Raw genomic sequence first — 20,246 nt, 5'->3', positions numbered from 1 at the left:
TAAATATTAATCGTATTTAATTATTTATTAATTAATATGAATATTTTAAATGAGGGAGAGTAGAAAATTTTAAATTAGGAAGTGGGGCAACATGATACTTTCCTATTGGTTTAAATGAAATACCTTAAGAGAGAGATTATAGGAATATTTTTAGGTAGTTGGGTGACATGGCTTAATGGGAGTAGTGGGAAGGGGAGATGAGAGAAAGTCAAAGAGAATGTAGGGTGGGGATAATGGAGCAAGGAGAGGCATGGTGACGGGGACCCGTGCCATGCATGGGCTTTGTTAAGTGAAAGTTAAACAATAGAAATACATAAGAGTATATAATTGTTTTATATTTTAACTTTTTAATAAACAATCCAATCAAACTCAACCCGAGTTGGTCGGTTTTCTAGCATTTCAGATCGGCTTTGGTTTAATATATATATATATATATATATATATATATATATATAATATTATTTTAAATTTAATTTTTAGTATAGGAAAGTAGGAAAATTCTCATATTTCTTAGTCTAAAATATTTTATATCATAGATTTAATTTTTGTAATTTATTTTTTAATAATATCATTGTAATTTATGGAATTTAAAGTTAATTCTTAAGTTTAAATCTTTTGAACAAACAAACTAAACCAAAAATAGACCCAAATCGATACAACCCAAGTTGGTGGGTTTTCACTAATGGTAAATCGGTTTAAAGTGGCAAACTGCGGACTTGACTAGATCGATTTGGTTGGTGAAACAACCTGCAACTAAATTGAACCAATCATTGAACACCTAATTTCAACTAAATTTATAGTCTAATCTCTAATAAATAACAATAGTTTAATCTCCAATAATTATTAAAAATTTATGGCAAACATGTAGGGCCATTGAAAATAAGTTTATAATGAAAATACAATAATTACAAAAATATAATAAATACTAAAAATATACTAAATTAGTCAATAAATAGTGTAATCTCAAATAATAGTTTAATCTCTAATAAGTATTAATCTATAAATTATAAAAAAATATAATTACTAAAAATAACTTTACAACAAAAATATAATAAATACGATAAATTAAATTTCAAAAGTTAAATAATAGTTATTGTTCAATCTCCAATAATTATTGATAATTATTTAATTTATTGAAAGCATATTTATAAAAAACAATAAATAATTACTGAAAGTAAAATAAATATTAATTATAGTATATATAAATATATAATGAATATACACTATTATTGTAAAATTATTACTAATAAATATAATTTTGTTGATAGTTATTTTCTATAATTATTAATTGATATAAATGAAATTAGTTATTTACAATATTATTTAGTTATTGAAAAGCAAATCTCTCTTTCTTTATGGTTGTTAGAAATAGTTAAGCATATGTGATTTACTTATTGGTTTAATGGGTAATTATATGGAATTAAAAAAATAAAAAATTAAAAAAAAATGGAAAATTAGGAAGGGGGTTTGAAGCAAGAAGAGGTATGGTGGTATATATATAAGGGAAAGCTAAATAATAGAAAATGTCATTTACTAAAACACCCCATATAGTTTCATGGATTTACTAAAATCTATCCTATATTTTGTATTTTACTAAAACACCACTTATAATTTGCAAAGGATTTAATCAATCTTCCATTAGATGACAGTGGAAATGACAAAAAGAAAATAAAAACAAAATACCATTTTTGTCCATAATAAGACATGGGAAACCACTCTATTGGTTATATTTGGTAAATTTTGTTTTCTGTACAAAAAAAAATGTTAAGGTATTTTTTGAATAAAAAACCATGTGCCTAATGGCAAAACAAAACTCCTTAATGAAAGGTTGATTAAGTAAATAAGTTCTAAAATATATGTGATATTTAGTAAAATGAAAACTATAAGGTAGGTTTAAGTAAATATGTAAAACTATAAGGTGTGTTCTAGTAAATGACCCTAATAGAAACACATAAGAGTATAACACTTGTTTTATATTTTCAACTTTTTAAATAATTAATAATTATTCATATTTTATATACTAATTTTAATAAATTTTTTATAATATAAAAATAACAATAATTAACTTTTGTTAGGTTTATTCATCAAATGGATGAAACCAATCAACCCGATCAACTCGACCTAGGTTGGTTGGTTTTCTAGTATTTTAGGTCGGCTTTTGTTCAAAAATTTTCCAACTTGACCAAGTTGGATCAGTTTTGCTTTGGCCATTTGTAAACTGACCAAAATCGGATGACTTGACCAATGATATATATCAATATTTTATATTTTTAATATGGAAAAGTGGGAAATTTCTCATATTTCTTAGTCTAAAATATTTTATATCATAAATTTATTTTTTAACAATTGCATTATAATCTTGTAAATTTAAATTAATTTTTAATTTTAAATCTTTTGAATCGACTGACCAAACCAAAAAATTGACACAAACCAATACAACTTAAGTGGGTCAAATTTCACAAATGGTCAGTCGGTTTCAATTGACCAACTCCCCAACCTTAGTAAGTCAATTTGGTTGGCCAAACAACCTACAACCGAATTGAACCAACTCATGACCACTCATAATTTCAGCTAAATTAATAGTCTCATCTCTGATAAATAACAGTAGTTTAATCTCCAATAATTATTGAAAGTTTAGTCAATAAACAATATAATCTCAAATAATAGTTTAATCTCTAATAAATATTAATCAATAAGTTAAAATAAAAATACAATAAATACAATAAGTACAATAACAAAATTTAAAATTTTCAATAATAATAGTTTAATTTCCAATAATTATTGAAAGTTTTCTATTAAATAACAAAACAAAAATAAATTTATACGTAATTATTGAAAATACATTTATCACAAAAAACAATAAATAATTAGTGAAATACAATAAATATTAACATTAGTATATATAATTATATAATAAATATATATTACGAGATTAAAATTATTATTAATAAATATTAATTTTTATGAAAGTTATTTTCTCGAATTATTAATTGATATAAGTGAAATTGGTTATTTACAATATTATGTAAAAATATTAAATTATTATTAAAGTTATTTCATTATCAATTTTGTAAAATATTAAATTATTATTAATTTCAATTTTATGTTATAATTATTTGTCTACTTTTTATATTTTTTTAAATTTATTACATAACTTCTTTATTTTAAATAATTTAAAATCTAGTTATGTTAAACATTTTGTTATTTAAAATATTTAGTTATTTAAATACTTAAATAATATGTAAAATATTTAAATTTTAAATATTAATTATTTATTGAATTTAATAATCCATAAGATTATAGTTTATACCATTATTACATAATTTCATTATTAATTTTGTAAGATATTAAGTTATTATTAATTTTAATATTATGTTAAATTATTTTTCTACATTTAAGATTTTTTTTTAATTTATTATATAATTTCGTTATTTTAACTATTTAAAATATAGTTATGATAAATATTTAGTTATTCAAATATTTAAATAATATGTAAAATATTTAATTTTTTTGTTATTTACTGAATTTAATAATCCATAAAATTATAATTTGCACTATTAATACATAAATTCATTATTAATTTTGTAAGATATTAAATTATAATTAGTTTCAATATTATGTTATAATTATTTTTCTACTTCTAAGAAATTTTTTAAATTTATCATATATTTTCGTTATTTTAACTATTTAAAATCTAGTTATGTTAAATATTTAGTTATTTAAATATTTAAATAATGTGTAAAATATTTAAAGTTTTTGTTATTTGAATTTTCTTTATTTAAAGCTATTAGATATTACCAAATATTTTTTTATGTTTTAATAAATATTTTAAAATTATTATATAATTTTCTTAAAATATTTAAATAATTCTTAAGTTTTTTAATCCAAACTATCTTTAGATAGATATAGATAAAAAGTAGGGAAGAGGATAAATAGGGATTAGAGATAATTTAGAAGATAAATAGGAATTACAGATAATTTAGGAGAAAGTGGGGGAGGTAGTTTAGGAGAAGAGATTATTTAGGTTATTGGGAATGTGCATGTCATTGGTTGTTTAAAAAATATGGAATAAAAAAAATTCAAAAAAAGGAGAAAATTTCTTCATTGCCTTGTTTATATATATACTAGCTGTGATCCGTGCGATGCATGGGATTTATTAAGGGAAAGCTAAATAATAGAAAGGGTCATTTACTAAAATACCCCTTATAGTTTCATGGATTTACTAATATCTACTCTATAGTTAGCATTTTACTAAAACACCACTTATAATTTACAATGGATTTAATTAATCTTTCATTAGATGACAGTGAAAAATGACAGTGCTGACCCTAATGCTCATTTAAATAAATTTAATCAAAAGAAAATAAAAATAAAAATATCATTTTTTCCCTTAATAAGACACGAGCAACCACTCTATTGGTTATAATTGGTCAATTTTGTTATGTACAAAAAATTGTTAAGGTTATTTTTGGAATAAAAAATCATGGGCCTAATGGCAAAACAAACACTTCTTAATGCAAGGTTGATTAAGTAAATAAGTTGTAAAATATATGGGATGTTTTAGTAAAATGAAAACTATAAGGAGGTTTAAGTAAATATGTAAAACTATAAGGTGTGTTCTAGTAAATGACTAATAGAAACACATATTATTTTATAGTTTCAATTTTAAAATAATTAATAAATATTAATATTTTATATACTACTTTTAATAAACTTTTATAATACAAAAATAACAATAATTAATTTCAGTTAGGTTTATTCATCAAACTGATGAAGCTGACCAACCCGATCAACTCGACTCGAGTTGGTCAGTTTTTTGGTAGTTTAGGTCAGCTTTAGTTCAAGAATTTCCCAATTCAACCAAGTTTGATCAGTTTCACTTTGGCCATTTGTAAACCGACCAAAATCGAACGACCTATCCATGGATATATATATATATATCTATATTTTATATTTTAAATATAGTTTTTAACATTGGAAAGTGGGAAATTTCCTATATTTTTGGTCTAAAATGTTTTATATCATAAATCTAATTTTTAAATTTAGTTTTTAATAATTGTACTATAATTTTTAAATTTTAATTTTATTTTTAAGTTCAAATCTTTTGAACCAACTAACCAAATCAAAAAATCAACCCAAACCGATACAACTTGAGTGGGTCGATTTTCACGAAAGGTTAGTCGGTTTCAACTGACCAACTCCCCAACCTGACTAGGTCAATTTGGTTGGCCAAATAGCCTACGATCGAATCAAAACAACTCATGAATGCTCATAATTTTAGCTAAATTAATATTCTCATCTCTAATAAATAACAATAGTTTAATTTCCAATAATTGCTGAAAATTTATAGTAAAAATACACAATTATTGAAAATATATTGGTAATGAAAAAAATACAATAATTACAAAAATAAAATAAGTACTAAAAATATATTAAATTAGTCAATAAATAGTATAATCTCAAATAATAGTTTAATCTCTAATAAATATTAATCAATAAGTTATAACAGAAATACAATAAATAAAATAAGTACAATGAATTAAATTTAAAATTTTCAATAATAGTAGTGTAATCTTTGATAATTATTGAAAGTTTTCTATTAAATAAAAAAACAAAATAAATTTATATATAATCATTGAAAATACATTTATCACAAAAAAAACAGTAAATAAGTATTGAAATACAATAAATATTAATTTTTGTATATATAATTATATAATAAATAAAAATTAAGTGATTAAAATTAGTAATAATAAATATTAATTTTTTTGAAAGTTATTTTCTTGAGTTATTACTTGATATGAGTGAAATTAGTTATTTACAATTTTATGTAAAAAATTAAATTATTATTAATTTTAATATTATGTTATAATTATTTTTCTACTTTTCAGAATTTTATAAATTTATTATATAATTTATTTATTTTAACTATTTAAAATCTAGTTATGTTAAATATTTTGTTATTTAAAATATATAGTTATTTAAATACTTAAATAATATGTAAAATATTTAAATTTTAAAATATATTGAATTTAATTATCCATGAAATCATAATTTATACTATTATTATATAGTTTCATTATTATTTTTGTAATATATTAAATTATTACTAATTCCGATAATATGTTGTTATTGTTTTCTACTTTGAAGATTTTTTTTTAAATTTATTACATAATTTCGTTATTTTAACTATTTAAAATCTAGTTATGATAAATATTTAAATAATCTATAAAATATTTATTTTTTTAATTTTTTAATTTTATTTATTTAAAGCTATTATATATTATTAAATATTTGAAAATTTTTAATTTGGTAATCTAGAAAAACATAATTTAATTGTTAGTACATAATTTTGTGATATATTTTGTAAAATTATAAAATTATTTTTTGTGCTTTTAATAAATATTTTAAAGTTATTATATAATTTTGTTAGAGAGAAAGAGATAGATAGATAGATCAAGCAACCACTCTATTGGCTAATTTTTGGTGAATTTTGTTTTTTGTACAAAAAAAAAAAAGTGTTAAGGCATTTTTGGAATAAAAAATCATGGGCCTACTGGCAAAACAAACATTCCTTAATGAAATGTTGATTAAGTAAATAATTTGTGAAATATATGGGATGTTTTAGTAAAATGAAAACTATAAGGTAGGTTTAAGTAAATACGTAAAACCATAAGACGTGTTGTAGTAAATGACCCTAATATAAACACACAAGAGTATACAATTGTTTTATATTTTCAACTTTTTAAATAATTTATAATTATTCATATTTTATATACTACTTTTAGTACATTTTTTATGATACAAAAATAACAATAATTAAATCCAATTAGGTTTATTCATCAAGTTGATGAAACTAGCTTTCTAGTATTTTAGGTTGACTTTGGTTAAAAAAATTTCCAATTTGACTAAGTTGGATCAGTTTCACTTTAGCCATTTGTAAACCGACCAAAATCAAATGACCTAACCATGGATATATATTAATATTTTATGTTTTAAATATAATTTTTAATATGGAAAAGTGGAAAATTTCCCATATTTCTTATTCTAAAATATTTTATATCATAAATATAATTTTTCAATTTATTTTATAATAATTGCATAGTAATTTTTAAAATTAAATTAAATTTTAAAGTTTAAATCTTTTGAACTGACTGACCAAATTAACCAACAAATTGAACCAAACCGATACAACTTGAGTGGGCCGGTTTTTACAACTCCCCAACCTGACCAAGTCAATTTGGTTGACCAAATAGCCTACGACCAAACCAAACCAACTCATGAACACTCATAATTTTAGCTAAACTAATAGTCTCATCTCTGATAAATAACAATAGTTTAATCTCCAACAATTATTGAAAATTTATAGCGAAAATACACAACTATTGAAAGTATATTGATAATGAAAAAAATACAATAATTACAAAAATACAATAAGTAATAAAAATATATTATTAACTTAGTCAATAAATAGTATAATCTCAAATAATAGTTTAATCTCTAATAAATATTAATCAATAAGTTAAAACAAAAATGCAATAATTACAATAAATTAAATTTAAAAAGTTCAATAATAGTAGTTTAATCACCAATAATTGTTGAAAGTTTTTTGTTAAAAAAAAACAAAATAAATTTATACATAATCATTGAAAATACATTTATCACAAAAAAATAATAAATAATTGCTCAAATACAGTAAATATGAATTTTAGTATTTATAATTATATAATAAATACATATTAAGAGTTTAAAATTATTATTAATAAATATTAATTTTTTTGAAAGTTATTTTCTTGAATTATTACTTGATATATGTGAAATTAGTTTTAAAATATGATGTAAAATTATCAAATTATTATTAATTTCAATATTATGTTATAATTATGTTTCTACTTTTCAGATTTTTTTTTAATTTATTACATAATTTTTTTAACTATTTAAAATCTAGTTATGTTAAATATTTTGTTATTTAAATACTTAAATAATATGCAAAATATTTAAATTTTAAAATATTAATTATTTATTGAATTTAATTATCCATAAAATAATAATTTATACTATTCTTACATAATTCCATTATTAATTTTGTAATATATTAAATTATAATTAATTTCAATATTATGTTATAATTATTTTTCTACTTTGAAGATTTTTTTTAATTTATTACATAATTTCGTTATTTTAACTATTTAAAATCTAGTTATGATAAATATTTAGTTATTTAAATATTTAAGTAATCAATAAAATATTTATAATTTTTTGTTATTTGAATTTTCTTTATTTAAAACTATCACATATTATTAAATATTTGAAAAACATTTAAATTGATAATCCAAAAAAAAAACATAATTTAAATTGCTAGTACATAATTTCGTGATATATTTTGTAAAAATATAAAATTATTTTTTGCGTTTTTAATAAATATTTTAAAGTTATTATATAATTTTTTTAGAATATTTAATAATTCTTAAATTTTTTAATCCACGCTTTCTTTGGATAAATAGAGATGAAAAGTATAGGAGATGATAAATAGGAATTAGAGATAATTTAGGAGAGAAACTCTCTACTAAATTAGAGATAATTTTGGAGATAAGTAGGAATTAAAGATAATTTAGAAGATACATAGGAATTAGAGATAATTTAGAAGATAATTATCCGATTGGTAAATTTGAAAGCAAACTCTTATGTTGTATCACATTAAAGCCATTGTTTCATTGTTTATACAAATTGTAAAATCTATACCTATACTACTATAAAAAGTACGAATAGCTTCTAAAATTTTTGAAAATTTTCTTGACTAAAATACCACTTTTTTGAAATATGATCCCTCTTTATTGTGAGGGTAAAATTTGTAATTCGAATACTATTATTCAGTGCATTCAATTTTATCTCATTAAATCCAACATTTAAGGTATAAAATTCCATTCACCCTCATTGAATCATATATTTAAGGCTTTTGCTTCTCCTCATCATTAAACTTCATTAATTAAATCCATATATAATAAATTAATAATTTTAGTAACAAAAGATTATAAATTTAAAATATACGAAAAAAATAGTGTTTTCATCTAAGTGGTGATAAGAAATTAAACCATTTTGGGTCAAATGGACAAATCCATGTTGCCACAATTAAATAAAAAAAGTTCAAAAATAGATAAAATGTAACAAATATAAAAACTAAGAAAAATATTGGGAACATTTTTAACATCATATATTCAACATATTAAACAATAATAACTATAATAAGTAAGGAATCTATGCCATAGGCCGCTCTGATACCAAGTAGGAAAGTTGTTAGTTGTTTTTTAATATAAACTTTGTGAAGAAAAGAAGAAAGTGCTGAAAGGTTTCACCTAGAAAGGAAGAGAAGAAAAAGTAGAAGAGAATGAGAGGAAGCCAAAAGAAATCAGTTCTGGCCAACCCTTCCTTTGATTTATATACTTCATAAAAAGAATGTACAAATACAATAATACCCTTAGTAGGCCGGCTACTAGTAAGTAGCTGAAAAGACATAACTTAACTTAACATAAACTAATGGGCCTAAGGCCCAATAACTTCCTAACTAAATAAAAATAAAACAAAGCTGGGCCTAATAACTTAACATCGACCTAATAACTCAACACTTTTATTAATGACGAAAATGGAATACAAAATTTAAAACCAATTGAGAATAAAACGATTTTCCTTAATTTGACATAAAATGTATGTGCATAATTGTATATACATGCATGTATGCAAATATGTGCTATATAAGTATTTATGATAGTCTATGTTGGGCTTGACTCTAGCTACCTAAAGGATAGGCTTGGGCCCGCCTGACCTAAAAAGTAAAAAAGCCAAAACTTCCGAAACTTGGCATAGACCCAAGTTGAGTACTGAAAATCGAAGCTAGTTTGTCTAAAATTATGAACTACGCCAACTTGAACTCAAGTTAATCCCACCTAATTTGCCTACCTATGGACCATTGGCCATTAATTAGATGCAAAAACAATTTTTTTTAAATTAGTTTAGTTTTTAATTATATTTCTATCATTAATAAAAATATAGGGAAACCAAGTTCAAAGAATAGGGGCATTTTAGTCAAAAGAATCCAGAATCTAGTATTCATTCACACTTTTAATAATAGTAGTATAGTATAAATTTATGGGTTTTTTTCCATTTTTTTCATGTTACTCCTGAGGATATAAAGGCATATAGGATGAAGAAAACCCACCATGATCCAATGAAGTATTTCTTCACTAGTTTTTCTAATATTACCATGCCTGTTGAAACGCTCAATTGTTTTTTCTTGGGAAACAATGGATATTAAATGAAAGCGAATAATTATCTTTTTTATTTTAATTAAAGATCATTGTCAAACAGAGTAAACCAATCCATTTTCTCTAATCTATACGACTATAATGGTAGGAATTTGATGAAATTGAACAAATTAAAGAGGAAAATAAAAAATGAATGAGATGACGATGGGGTAAGGATTTGTAAGGAAAAGGTCGGGCAAAATGAATAAATGATCGAGCAACCAAGATAGATCGGGAGAGAAAAGTGAAGATAGGTAGCTAGCTTGCTGTTGCTGGTGAATTCTTGGCTGGTTGAGCTGGGATATGATTAATTAAATCTCGCCTTCCAGGGTTGGATAGGGATGGTGGCAATTAATTCAATTTGAATCAATTAATGAATTCAAAATTTGACAATTTTGATCTATTTGTTGCTCCACTGATGCGTCTAGAGCTGCCTTCTAAGTTCTAACATCCATAAAGAAAAGAGAAAAGAGGGAGGAAAAAATATTAAATAAATAAAAGAGCAACCACAACAGTAAATAGTAATTAAACAATAGGACCACCATAAAGCGCCCAATATCTATACTAACTACTGTACATCTTTATACTGATTTTACATAAATTCAATTCATTCTCTCACATGATATAATCAATAAGTATCGCTAGCAGCCACGCTTCAACATCTCCTGGTACTCGCTGAGGGATCTTTGCCTCTGAAGCATCATCTCTGCCCGGAACTTGGCAATGAATTCCTCTGCTCTCTCGTCCACCCCTTTCAGCTGTGGCACTGCCGGTTCAGACGATGACTCGGTGGCAATGTGTGGAACTGGAACCTTCTCGGTTATTATTGTTTCTGGCGAAGCTAGCATATCGAAGCGCTTAATCTGCATGGTCAGTACTGCTCTAGATGAGGAGGATTCTGCTGGGTCGTGGTTCCTAGCAGCACTCGTTGCGCACTTGTCGATCACCTTGGTTGTCCCGGTAGGTGTAGGTGTAGGTGTAGGTGGTGACCCGAGGCATTTGGCCTGCACTGAGACGGGCTCCACAAAGAGCTCGTCCACATAAACAGGTGCAAATCTCTGTCGAATTCGGCGACGCTTGTGGTGATTACGGACACGAAGAACAGTGGGTGTTTGGGTGAATCCCTTGGTCGTCTTATGTTGAGGACGAGCGGTGAAGGGTGGTGGGGAGCGGCCTAAGACCGCTGTCAAGGTAGTGTTGAGGCGTTTTGTGGTTATCTTGAAGGCTTTGGACCTTTTCAGTTTGTGCAGTTTTCTCTGCAGTGTGAAGGTGAAGCCCTTCCATGCCTTTCCAGCGGGTGAAAGCTTCTTCCCAAGATTCAAGCAAGACATTAACAATTAGTTTCTCCTTGAATCCTAAGAGATCGATCGCAGGCTTTAATTACACAGAGACAGAGACAGAGACAGAGACGAATGAAGATAGTGTGGATGAAGGAAGGAAAGCAATTACAGGAGGGAGAGCTTAGACGGAGAGTGATTTATAATAAGATAAGAATGATGGGGGTAATGCTGTTGGGGTTGGGTTGCGTATGGGGTTGAGAGCACGTTCAATGGTTCTTAATTATCAGCTTAACTGATAATGCTTTTGGAGTAATATTTATTAGTTTATCTACTTTTGTTCAATTGGGATTTTGGATGGATGATATGGTGCAAAGTGCAAACTGTCCTAATCCATTTTCATAAATTTACAGAAAGGCCACTCTTCTCTTTTCTGATTTCTCCATTATCGATCGCTTTTGTTCTGTGGTCTGGTACTCTGGTCTATTCCCTAGGCTCAATGTTTGTGACATGGCGGCCCAGCCCGGCTTGGATTAAGCCTTTGATATCCAACCAATTTTAATCAATCTTTTATGAAAAAAAAAAGAAACAGAATCGTTTCTTCATGCATGGCCTTTGATTGGATCAAACAGTTGAATGGTTTAACTGACTGAATCATCGGGTCATTAATTGAACCAACTGGTTGTTGCATACATGTAACATGGCAGTAGAGCACCTAGAATTATAACCAGATGATGGATGGACCGGTCTGACCACAAATTCAGACCACTTGTCTTGGGCAATGTTGTTGGGCTTGGATCGGATTAAAAACTAAGGCCTTGTTCGTTTTTTGGTAAGTTATTTATCTTAGTAAATGCACTTATTCAGGTAAGCGTTTTTCAGAAAAGATTTATCTGGGTAAGTGCATTTATCCATGTTCTTTTATTTTTCATGCAAACAATACAATGACAATTTTAACCATAAAAATCCATTATTACAAGAGTATTTTTGTCCCATTCAAGTATTGGCAACTTTCCCCAAGGTGGGAAAGTTATTTATCCACCTAGGAAATGGTTAATACCCAGGAAAATAAATTTTCCCTATTCCCTACATAAATCTACAAAAAGAACATGAAATTCTTGGTCAATTGAAATCAAAATCCCATTAACCAATTTTCCTCCTTTTCAAAATCTAGAAAAAGAAAGCACTCTAAAATTAATCCTCACGGGTCCTTGTTTTACCAATTACCCGGATGGTTAGCCAGTCCAACCCGTCAAAACTCTAGTTTAACTGAACCCGAAAGTTGTGGGCTTTTCTGGCTCAGGTCTAGAATGTAGATCAAGGAAGACAGGAATGCCGTTGCTCAAATTTGTGTTCCCTTTTCAAGTGTTCTGAAAATTTGGAATACAGTCCAAGTTGAGGTTCCCAAGTTTTCATATCACATGAGTCCAAAGGGGCATGTTGGTAACTTTAACCGAACTTTTGCGCTATTTCTTCTGGAGCCTTGCATATAGTTGTTTTTTTTTTTCGGTCATATTCTTGATTCGTCTATTTAGCATAGAATGAACATGGCCGACTTAATATCTACGCTAATGATTTGACCTTTGACCAAAGTAGAAGCATATATATTTTTTAAGCCAAAAATAGAAGCATTGACTAATTTTTTCCTTGTCAAAATCTAAAAAAAAAAAAAAAAAAAACTGACCCAAAGTGGATACTTGCGTTGGATTTATGCATATCATAAAAGTGAAATCCAAATATAATATATGGTTAATTCATAGTTGCGCATATGCATAGTATATGTTAATGGGAATCCAATTTGCGGTCCCTGTTTAAATTTCTTGTGATCTTTGTGGAGATTACCCCTTCAAGAGATATGTAGAAGGTTGAAAAAAAGAGAAATTTTTTGGTGTATGTTTACAAAATTTTTGAAAACTTGAAAGTTTAGCTAATTGACCACTTATTTTTTATATGAAAAATTGGATTTATTATTAAATTTAAGAACATAATCATAAATCATAACAGACTAGTATTAAATATAAAATAAAATAATTAAAATTAATTAAAATGTTTTCTTTCAAAATTTTGGAATTTTAAAAGTTTCGTTTCAGCTCTCTTAATTTGAATGGCTGAAATTTTCAAAATTTGAAAACTTGCTTCTAATCAATCTAATCTAGTGAGGTTCCTCTATGCAGTTGGCGTCATTGAATAAAATCAAGTGCCTCGTCATTGAATAAAATCTAGTGAGCCTTGTCTTCTGAAAGCTCATGACAAAGTTCAAATATGGACATGCACAATACCAAAAAAAATTTAATGTCATGGGTGTGGATAACTTGATACTCTTATTTTTTTTTTATTTTTCAATGTATGATTTAAAAATATGTTTGTTAGGATGGATATTAATAGAGAAAACTGTTAATCTATACTATATTCTAAAATATAGTTGTGAGTTGTCCATATGAGATTCTTCATATTGCTTTTTAGAATTTTTGTAATTTTAAATTAAAAAAAAATTAAATATGGAACTATTTAAGCTCACTCACAACCGAATTCAATTAAGAAACTGAATGTAACATGGGCATTTTCTTTAACACCGATCAATCGTCCCTTCTACTATCCCTAACTCTTAGGCCCTGTTCGTTTTTTGGTAAGTCACTTGCCTGGCTAAATGCAATTACTTGGGTAGGTTTTTTCAAATACTTATCCAAGTAAGTGTATTCACCCATGTTCTTTTATTTTCCAAATAAAAAAATAAAATGACCATTTTAACCATAAAAATCCATTTTTAGAAGGGAATTTTCGTCCTATTCAAATGTTGAAAACATTTCCCCCGGTAAGTTATTTACTCACCTAGGAGATGGGCATCACTTACTCAGGTCAGTGATAATCAGAAAAATAAACTTTCTCTGATCCCCACATAAATCTGAAAAAAGAACATGGTTTCTTGGTCACTGGTAATTAAAATCACATTGACCAACTTTTCCCCCTCTCAAAATCCAAAAAAGAACGCTCCCATAGTATTTACATATTTCGGTGGTCATGAAAATTGATCTTGTTCATTAAATTGTGAATATTCATACTTTTTAAAAAAATGATAGCGAACTCCATACAAGCTCAACCGAAAAGCCTCCAAAAGTTTGGGCAGTGCAGGTTCACACCTTTCCATGGAGGCAGTCATTGACAATTTTGTATGCACTGTGGGATCAAAATAAATAACCTTCCGCTCCTCATATACAACTTTATCCAAAAAGGGAGAATCTTTATGTCCTGATCCTTTTGTCACATTTCCCCCATTTTAGCAAAGGATTGGATGAGGTGGCCAATCCAGACCATCCAGATTATATTGGTCTACATCAATAGTGATCCACGTCAACTTCATACACCACAATATACTGGTTTATTCCACTCCACGTCAAACTTTGGAATATAAGAATATTTCAAATTTCTAAGGTTCAGTTTGTTTGCAGTGCCACATTCCATGATGAAATAGAATGAAGGTAAGGGAATTATTTGTTTGAAAGTGAGATAGGAAGCAAGATACTTTGGTTCCCATTTGATATGAGAAAATTGAGGTATAACTGTATAAGGTGTTGCAAATTTTGTATCAAGTATGAATGCAAATTATAGCTTTTTCCTTTTTTTTTCCTTTTCTTTTTTAAGACAAAGTGCAAATCATAGTTAGGGCCTCTGAGAATAAAAAAGTATGGAACCAAAGTATGACATATGGCCATGTGGCAACCATATTGAGAGACAGCTGGAAATATAAAAGGATGGAACCATTTCAGAAAATTGATGGGTAGCGTTAAGCCGTTAAGCAATTGAGGTGTCCATTCTGTCTACTTTTCAAGTGACTTAGGCTCTTTTTATTTGCAGCATGAATATCATTTGCACTAACGAAAATGCAAGGGAGTGCAAATAGGCTGTGTAAATTCTGGTTTGGTTTTGCTTCAAATTTGACCTTGCCTTGTTTGCTTGTAAGTAGGGTATAAAATGTAGTCCTCACATTATATGAAAGAGAATGGACGTAGGTTATTTTTTTAGGAGTGAGGCAGAAAAGCAAGATGGTGTGCTTCTCGCTTTACATGTGAGAGAATTGAAGTAGGAAAAAGGTGGTACAAATTTTGCATCAGTTTCAAAAATGCAAATTTGCACTACCAAAGATTGCAAATAAGATAAAAGTACATATTTTGTACAAATCATAGTTACAAATAAATGAATGCAAAACTGAGATGAAGTGCAAAATTTGTATCCAGTTCAGTTTACACTGCAAACAAACAAAACCTTGTGAATTTCAAAAAGGTAAAGTAAAAAGACAAAATCGTCTAGGGGTGGTAGAGGAATGACAAATGTGTTGAGTTGAGTAAGTAATGGCCCATTCTTGAATGAGAAATGATTCTCATAAAAAAATGACATCTCTTATGGTGAAGATTTTATGAGTTTCTAGGTTGTAAACTCTGTAACCATGTTGACCATGTGAGTAGCCAACAAAGACACAAGGATGGGCTCGAGGGGCAAACTTGTCATGTGGACATGGTTGTAATTGGGCATAATAGAGGCAATAAAAAATCCATAGGTGATGGTAGGATGGAGATTTGTGAAACAAGGCTTCATATGGAGAGACATTGGATAGTAGTGGGGTGGGTAGTAAGTTTATGATATAGGCTACAATGAGTAGACATTCTCCCCAAAAAACAATGGGAAGGGAGGCTTGAAACATTAATGCCCGTGCCACCTCCAATAGATGACGTGTTTTCTTTCTGCCACCCCATTTCGTTGGGGTTTGTCCACACATGAGGTTTGATGCAGTATCCTTGTGAAGCAAGGTAATGTTGAACCAGCCCAAACATGAATTCAGACCCATTATCACTACGAATTTGTTTAACACAGAAGCATTAAACTCTCTAGTGACCATTGCACAAAAAGAAATCAAGTACTGACCAGCCTCTGACTTGTGCTTTAATAGGTATACCTAAGTACATCTTGTGTTATCATCTACCAAGGTAAGAAAATATCTAGCACCACAATGAGAGGGGATTTTGTAACCTCCCCATATATCGTACCAAAGAAAATGGTTCTTTGCTGTGAGTGTTGCTGATCGGGAATGGCAAACGAGCTTGTTTGGCCCGATGGCATGTATCACAACATGGTGTCAGATCAGAAATGGAGATCCCATGAATGAGAACTAAATGAGATCGGGAGGCATTCCCCAAACGCATATGCCAAATTGAAGAACTAACAGTGGTGGACTGATGAGCCCTAATTGAATGACCAATAATGGTGGAGTGATGGAATCTGAAATGGTATAACCCATTGCAGAGCTCACCCGTCCCAATCACAGTCTTGGAGAGTGGGTCCTGAAGAATACAATAATGTGAAAAAAATGGCAGTACAATTTAGCTGTTGTGTGATCTTGCTTACCAACAAAAGATTGCAATGAAATGTGGGAACATGCATAACATCTTAAAGGATATGTGACCCAATGGTGATGGATCCACGCAAATTTGTGCAGTTCAGTGATCCATCTAGAAGACGGATGCTTGTGGGTGTGACAGTAACAGAGGCATCAAACCAGGCATCGTTTAACACCATGTGGTCCGAAGCACCACTGTCAATAATCCATTTAATGGCAGGAGCAATGTTCTTACCAGCTGAGACTGAGGCTGCAAAGCCAGTTGATTCTCTATTCAGGAGAGAGATCAATTGAGTGTATTGGTTCAAAGTTAGGCCAACCACCGGTGAGTTCTGATTCATTGATGTATTTGGTTGGTTTGTATTATTTGTAACTGTGAGAGCAGCAGTTCGGGTGTTTTTAGCAGAATCATCAGTTGGCGTTTTGTCATTTCGACGCCGTTTCCAGTTTGGGGATATCCAAAGAGAGCATAACATCAATTCTTGGTGTGGCCGTTCTTTTTGCAATGGTCATACCGGAGTCTTGGTCGGAACCACCATCTGTTGGTGACGCTCCTCTTGTATTATGAGGGCATAGGCCTTGTTTAAGGTAGGCAAAGGCTCAAATCCAAGAATGTTTGATCGAACCGTATTAAACGATTCGTTGAGACCCATTAAAAATTGATGAAGCTGTCTCTGTCACGCTCCATCGAGAAAATCTTGGCAGCTCCACAAGTGCATTTAGGGTACACCATGAGAGAAGTTAGTTTGTCCCAAAGTGTTTTAAGTTTTGTAAAGTATGCACTGACAGTGAGGTCGTCTTGACGTAGCAGTGCCTAGTCTTGTTTCAATTCGTATATCCGAGGGATGTTACCTTGTGAAAAACGGCCTTGGAGCTCTTTCCAGATTTCTGTTGCTGTATCGACGAATGCTATGCTGTTGTAGACTTCATTTGCTAAGGAGTTGAAGATCCACGCAATGACCATCACATTGCATTTGGTCCAAGCACTGAATTCTGGAGTACCAGCTGCCGGTTTTGGCATAGATCCATCAACAAAGACTAATTTGTTCTTTGTTTTTAGAGCACTGATTATTGCTCTTTGCCGCATGGGATAATTGTCGCCGGTGAGAAGACAGGACACAAGCATCATTCCTGGACTGTCCGAAGAAGAAAGAAAATAAGGAGAGTTGTGTTCAGTCTCCATGAAAATGGAAAGAACAGTTGCAGAGAAATAGCTCAATCAAGAAAGCACGATCGCGGCTGAGTCACGAGTTGCAGGGAGACGACCAGATCAAGAATTGTTGAGTAGAGGGAGCACAGCTGGATCAAGAACCGTTGAGCAAGCACCGATCACGGTTGAGCCAGGAGTTGCAGCCTGATCAAGATTTGCAGAGAGGAAACGAGAAATGTCAGTGAACGGTTGGATCAAGAATCTTTGGGCAGAGGAAGCACAGCTTGATCAAGGTCCACCGAACTCAGACCAAATCAAAATTTGCAGAAGATAAACGAGAAACGCAGAGGAAGCAAAGAGACACGGATCGCAGCTCTGATAACATGTAAGAATGGTATCGAGACAGAAAAACAGAGCAAGAACTTCTAACTCATATGTTCAGTTTATATATATAGCGGTGACGACTCACCGACTTAGCCCACGTGGCTGATTATAGTTGTCGGTTAGTTATAACCAACCGTAGTATTCTAACATTCTAACGGTAATCAATGCTTTTTTTAATTTTCTTCCTTTTGTCTGAACTTCTCTCCAGAATGTGGGTCTGGATGTGGACGGCAAGGGACCATGCATCTTTCTAACTTGTTCCAAGTATTCCGAGCCAAGGTTGCTTAAAAGTAAGGGAATAAAAGTTCATCTTTTCTTCTTTCTTTCGTCCTTCTTTAAAATTAAAAATTAGTAACATCTTTAACGTCTTTAGAGAGGACCCTTTACAGTTGACAGGACAGGAATAGATCATAAAGAAAGTTGAGAAATTAAATGGGACAAACAGAATCGCAATGTGAATTCAGAGTCTCAGACTATTAGTTTAGGGCCCCTGGGACACCGGATTTGAGTTATGCTTGGATCTATTGCTTTTAACTCTTTTGTAGGAGATTTCTTCATATATCCCAATCCTAGGTGGTTGAACCATCAGAATCTCATACGAACTCTATCTACAGATCAGGTTAGACAATCAGTATATACGATAATAAAACCCCAAGGAGAGCAGTGAAGAGTGAACCATCCATTATATGATCATTAATGATGGTTGGACCATCATCAATGACATTTGAAATAAGATGGAAGAGAGCAGACTGAATTGTTGGGACATGTAGAAGAGGCAAACAAAGTAGCAGATTATTTAGCAAACTTGGGAGTTGGGACATGTAGAAGTGGTACATTTGAGGATCACCTGATCTGAGACTGGACTAGAAGGAATTCTAGGAGAATTGCTGGGGCTGCAGTGCTGCACTACCCCCCATTTTGTTTAGTGTTCTCTTATCCTTTGTACCAAGGGCTCTGTTTAATCGGAAACAAAACATGCACCCGGTTCAGTTTTGTTTTTGGAAATAGCACCTGGTTCAGTTTTACACCTATTCTTTGTAAATTGTAATTATAATTTGCACTCCTACCTAATATAAAATTTGCACATTGTCTCATTTGCACTTCAGGCAGCACAAATTTTGTATTTCAAAAACTAAGGCTGAGTTTGAAAGGAGTGCAAATGCAAAAATGTAGAGTGCAAAATCTTATATTTTGTATTATTTTGTATGTATTTATGCTGTACATATTTGCATTTGTATTGCTTCCAAACTGAGCCTAATGCAAAATTCGCACCACCTTCCTACCTCAATTCTTTCTCATGTAAACCAAAGATGAGAGAACACATCAACTGTCTTCGTATAATATATAAAGTGGAGATTACTTCATTTTTATTAAGGCTGCAACTTGGGCCGAGTTGGCCCGAATCCAACCCGAAAATGTTGGGTTGGGTTGGGTCGTATTGATGTTCGGGTTAGGGTTAGGGTTGAAATTCATGAACCCAACTTTACTTCGGGTTGGGTTAGAGTTGACCCCTTAGGCAATCCGATCCAACTTGAACCCAACTCCATAGTGCATGCCATATATAAATATATGTTATATGTAATATATAACATATATTGATTTGTTTAGATGCATGATATTTGTATAGCCCCCACCACATAGTATCATGTATTTCTTTTAAAGTAATCACCTTCACTTAATCCTAATAAAAAAAGACTAAACCCAAGCTCAAAATCCTAATAAAAAAGACTAAACCCAAGGTTCAAAGT

The sequence above is a fragment of the Nelumbo lutea genome, chromosome 1 (genome assembly GCF_056320005.1).
Source record: "Nelumbo lutea isolate HS-2025 chromosome 1, American lotus-T2T, whole genome shotgun sequence".
Classification (NCBI taxonomy): Eukaryota; Viridiplantae; Streptophyta; class Magnoliopsida; order Proteales; family Nelumbonaceae; genus Nelumbo; species Nelumbo lutea.
The sequence above is the reverse complement of the archived record's forward strand: the minus strand, read 5'-3'. Positions refer to the sequence as shown.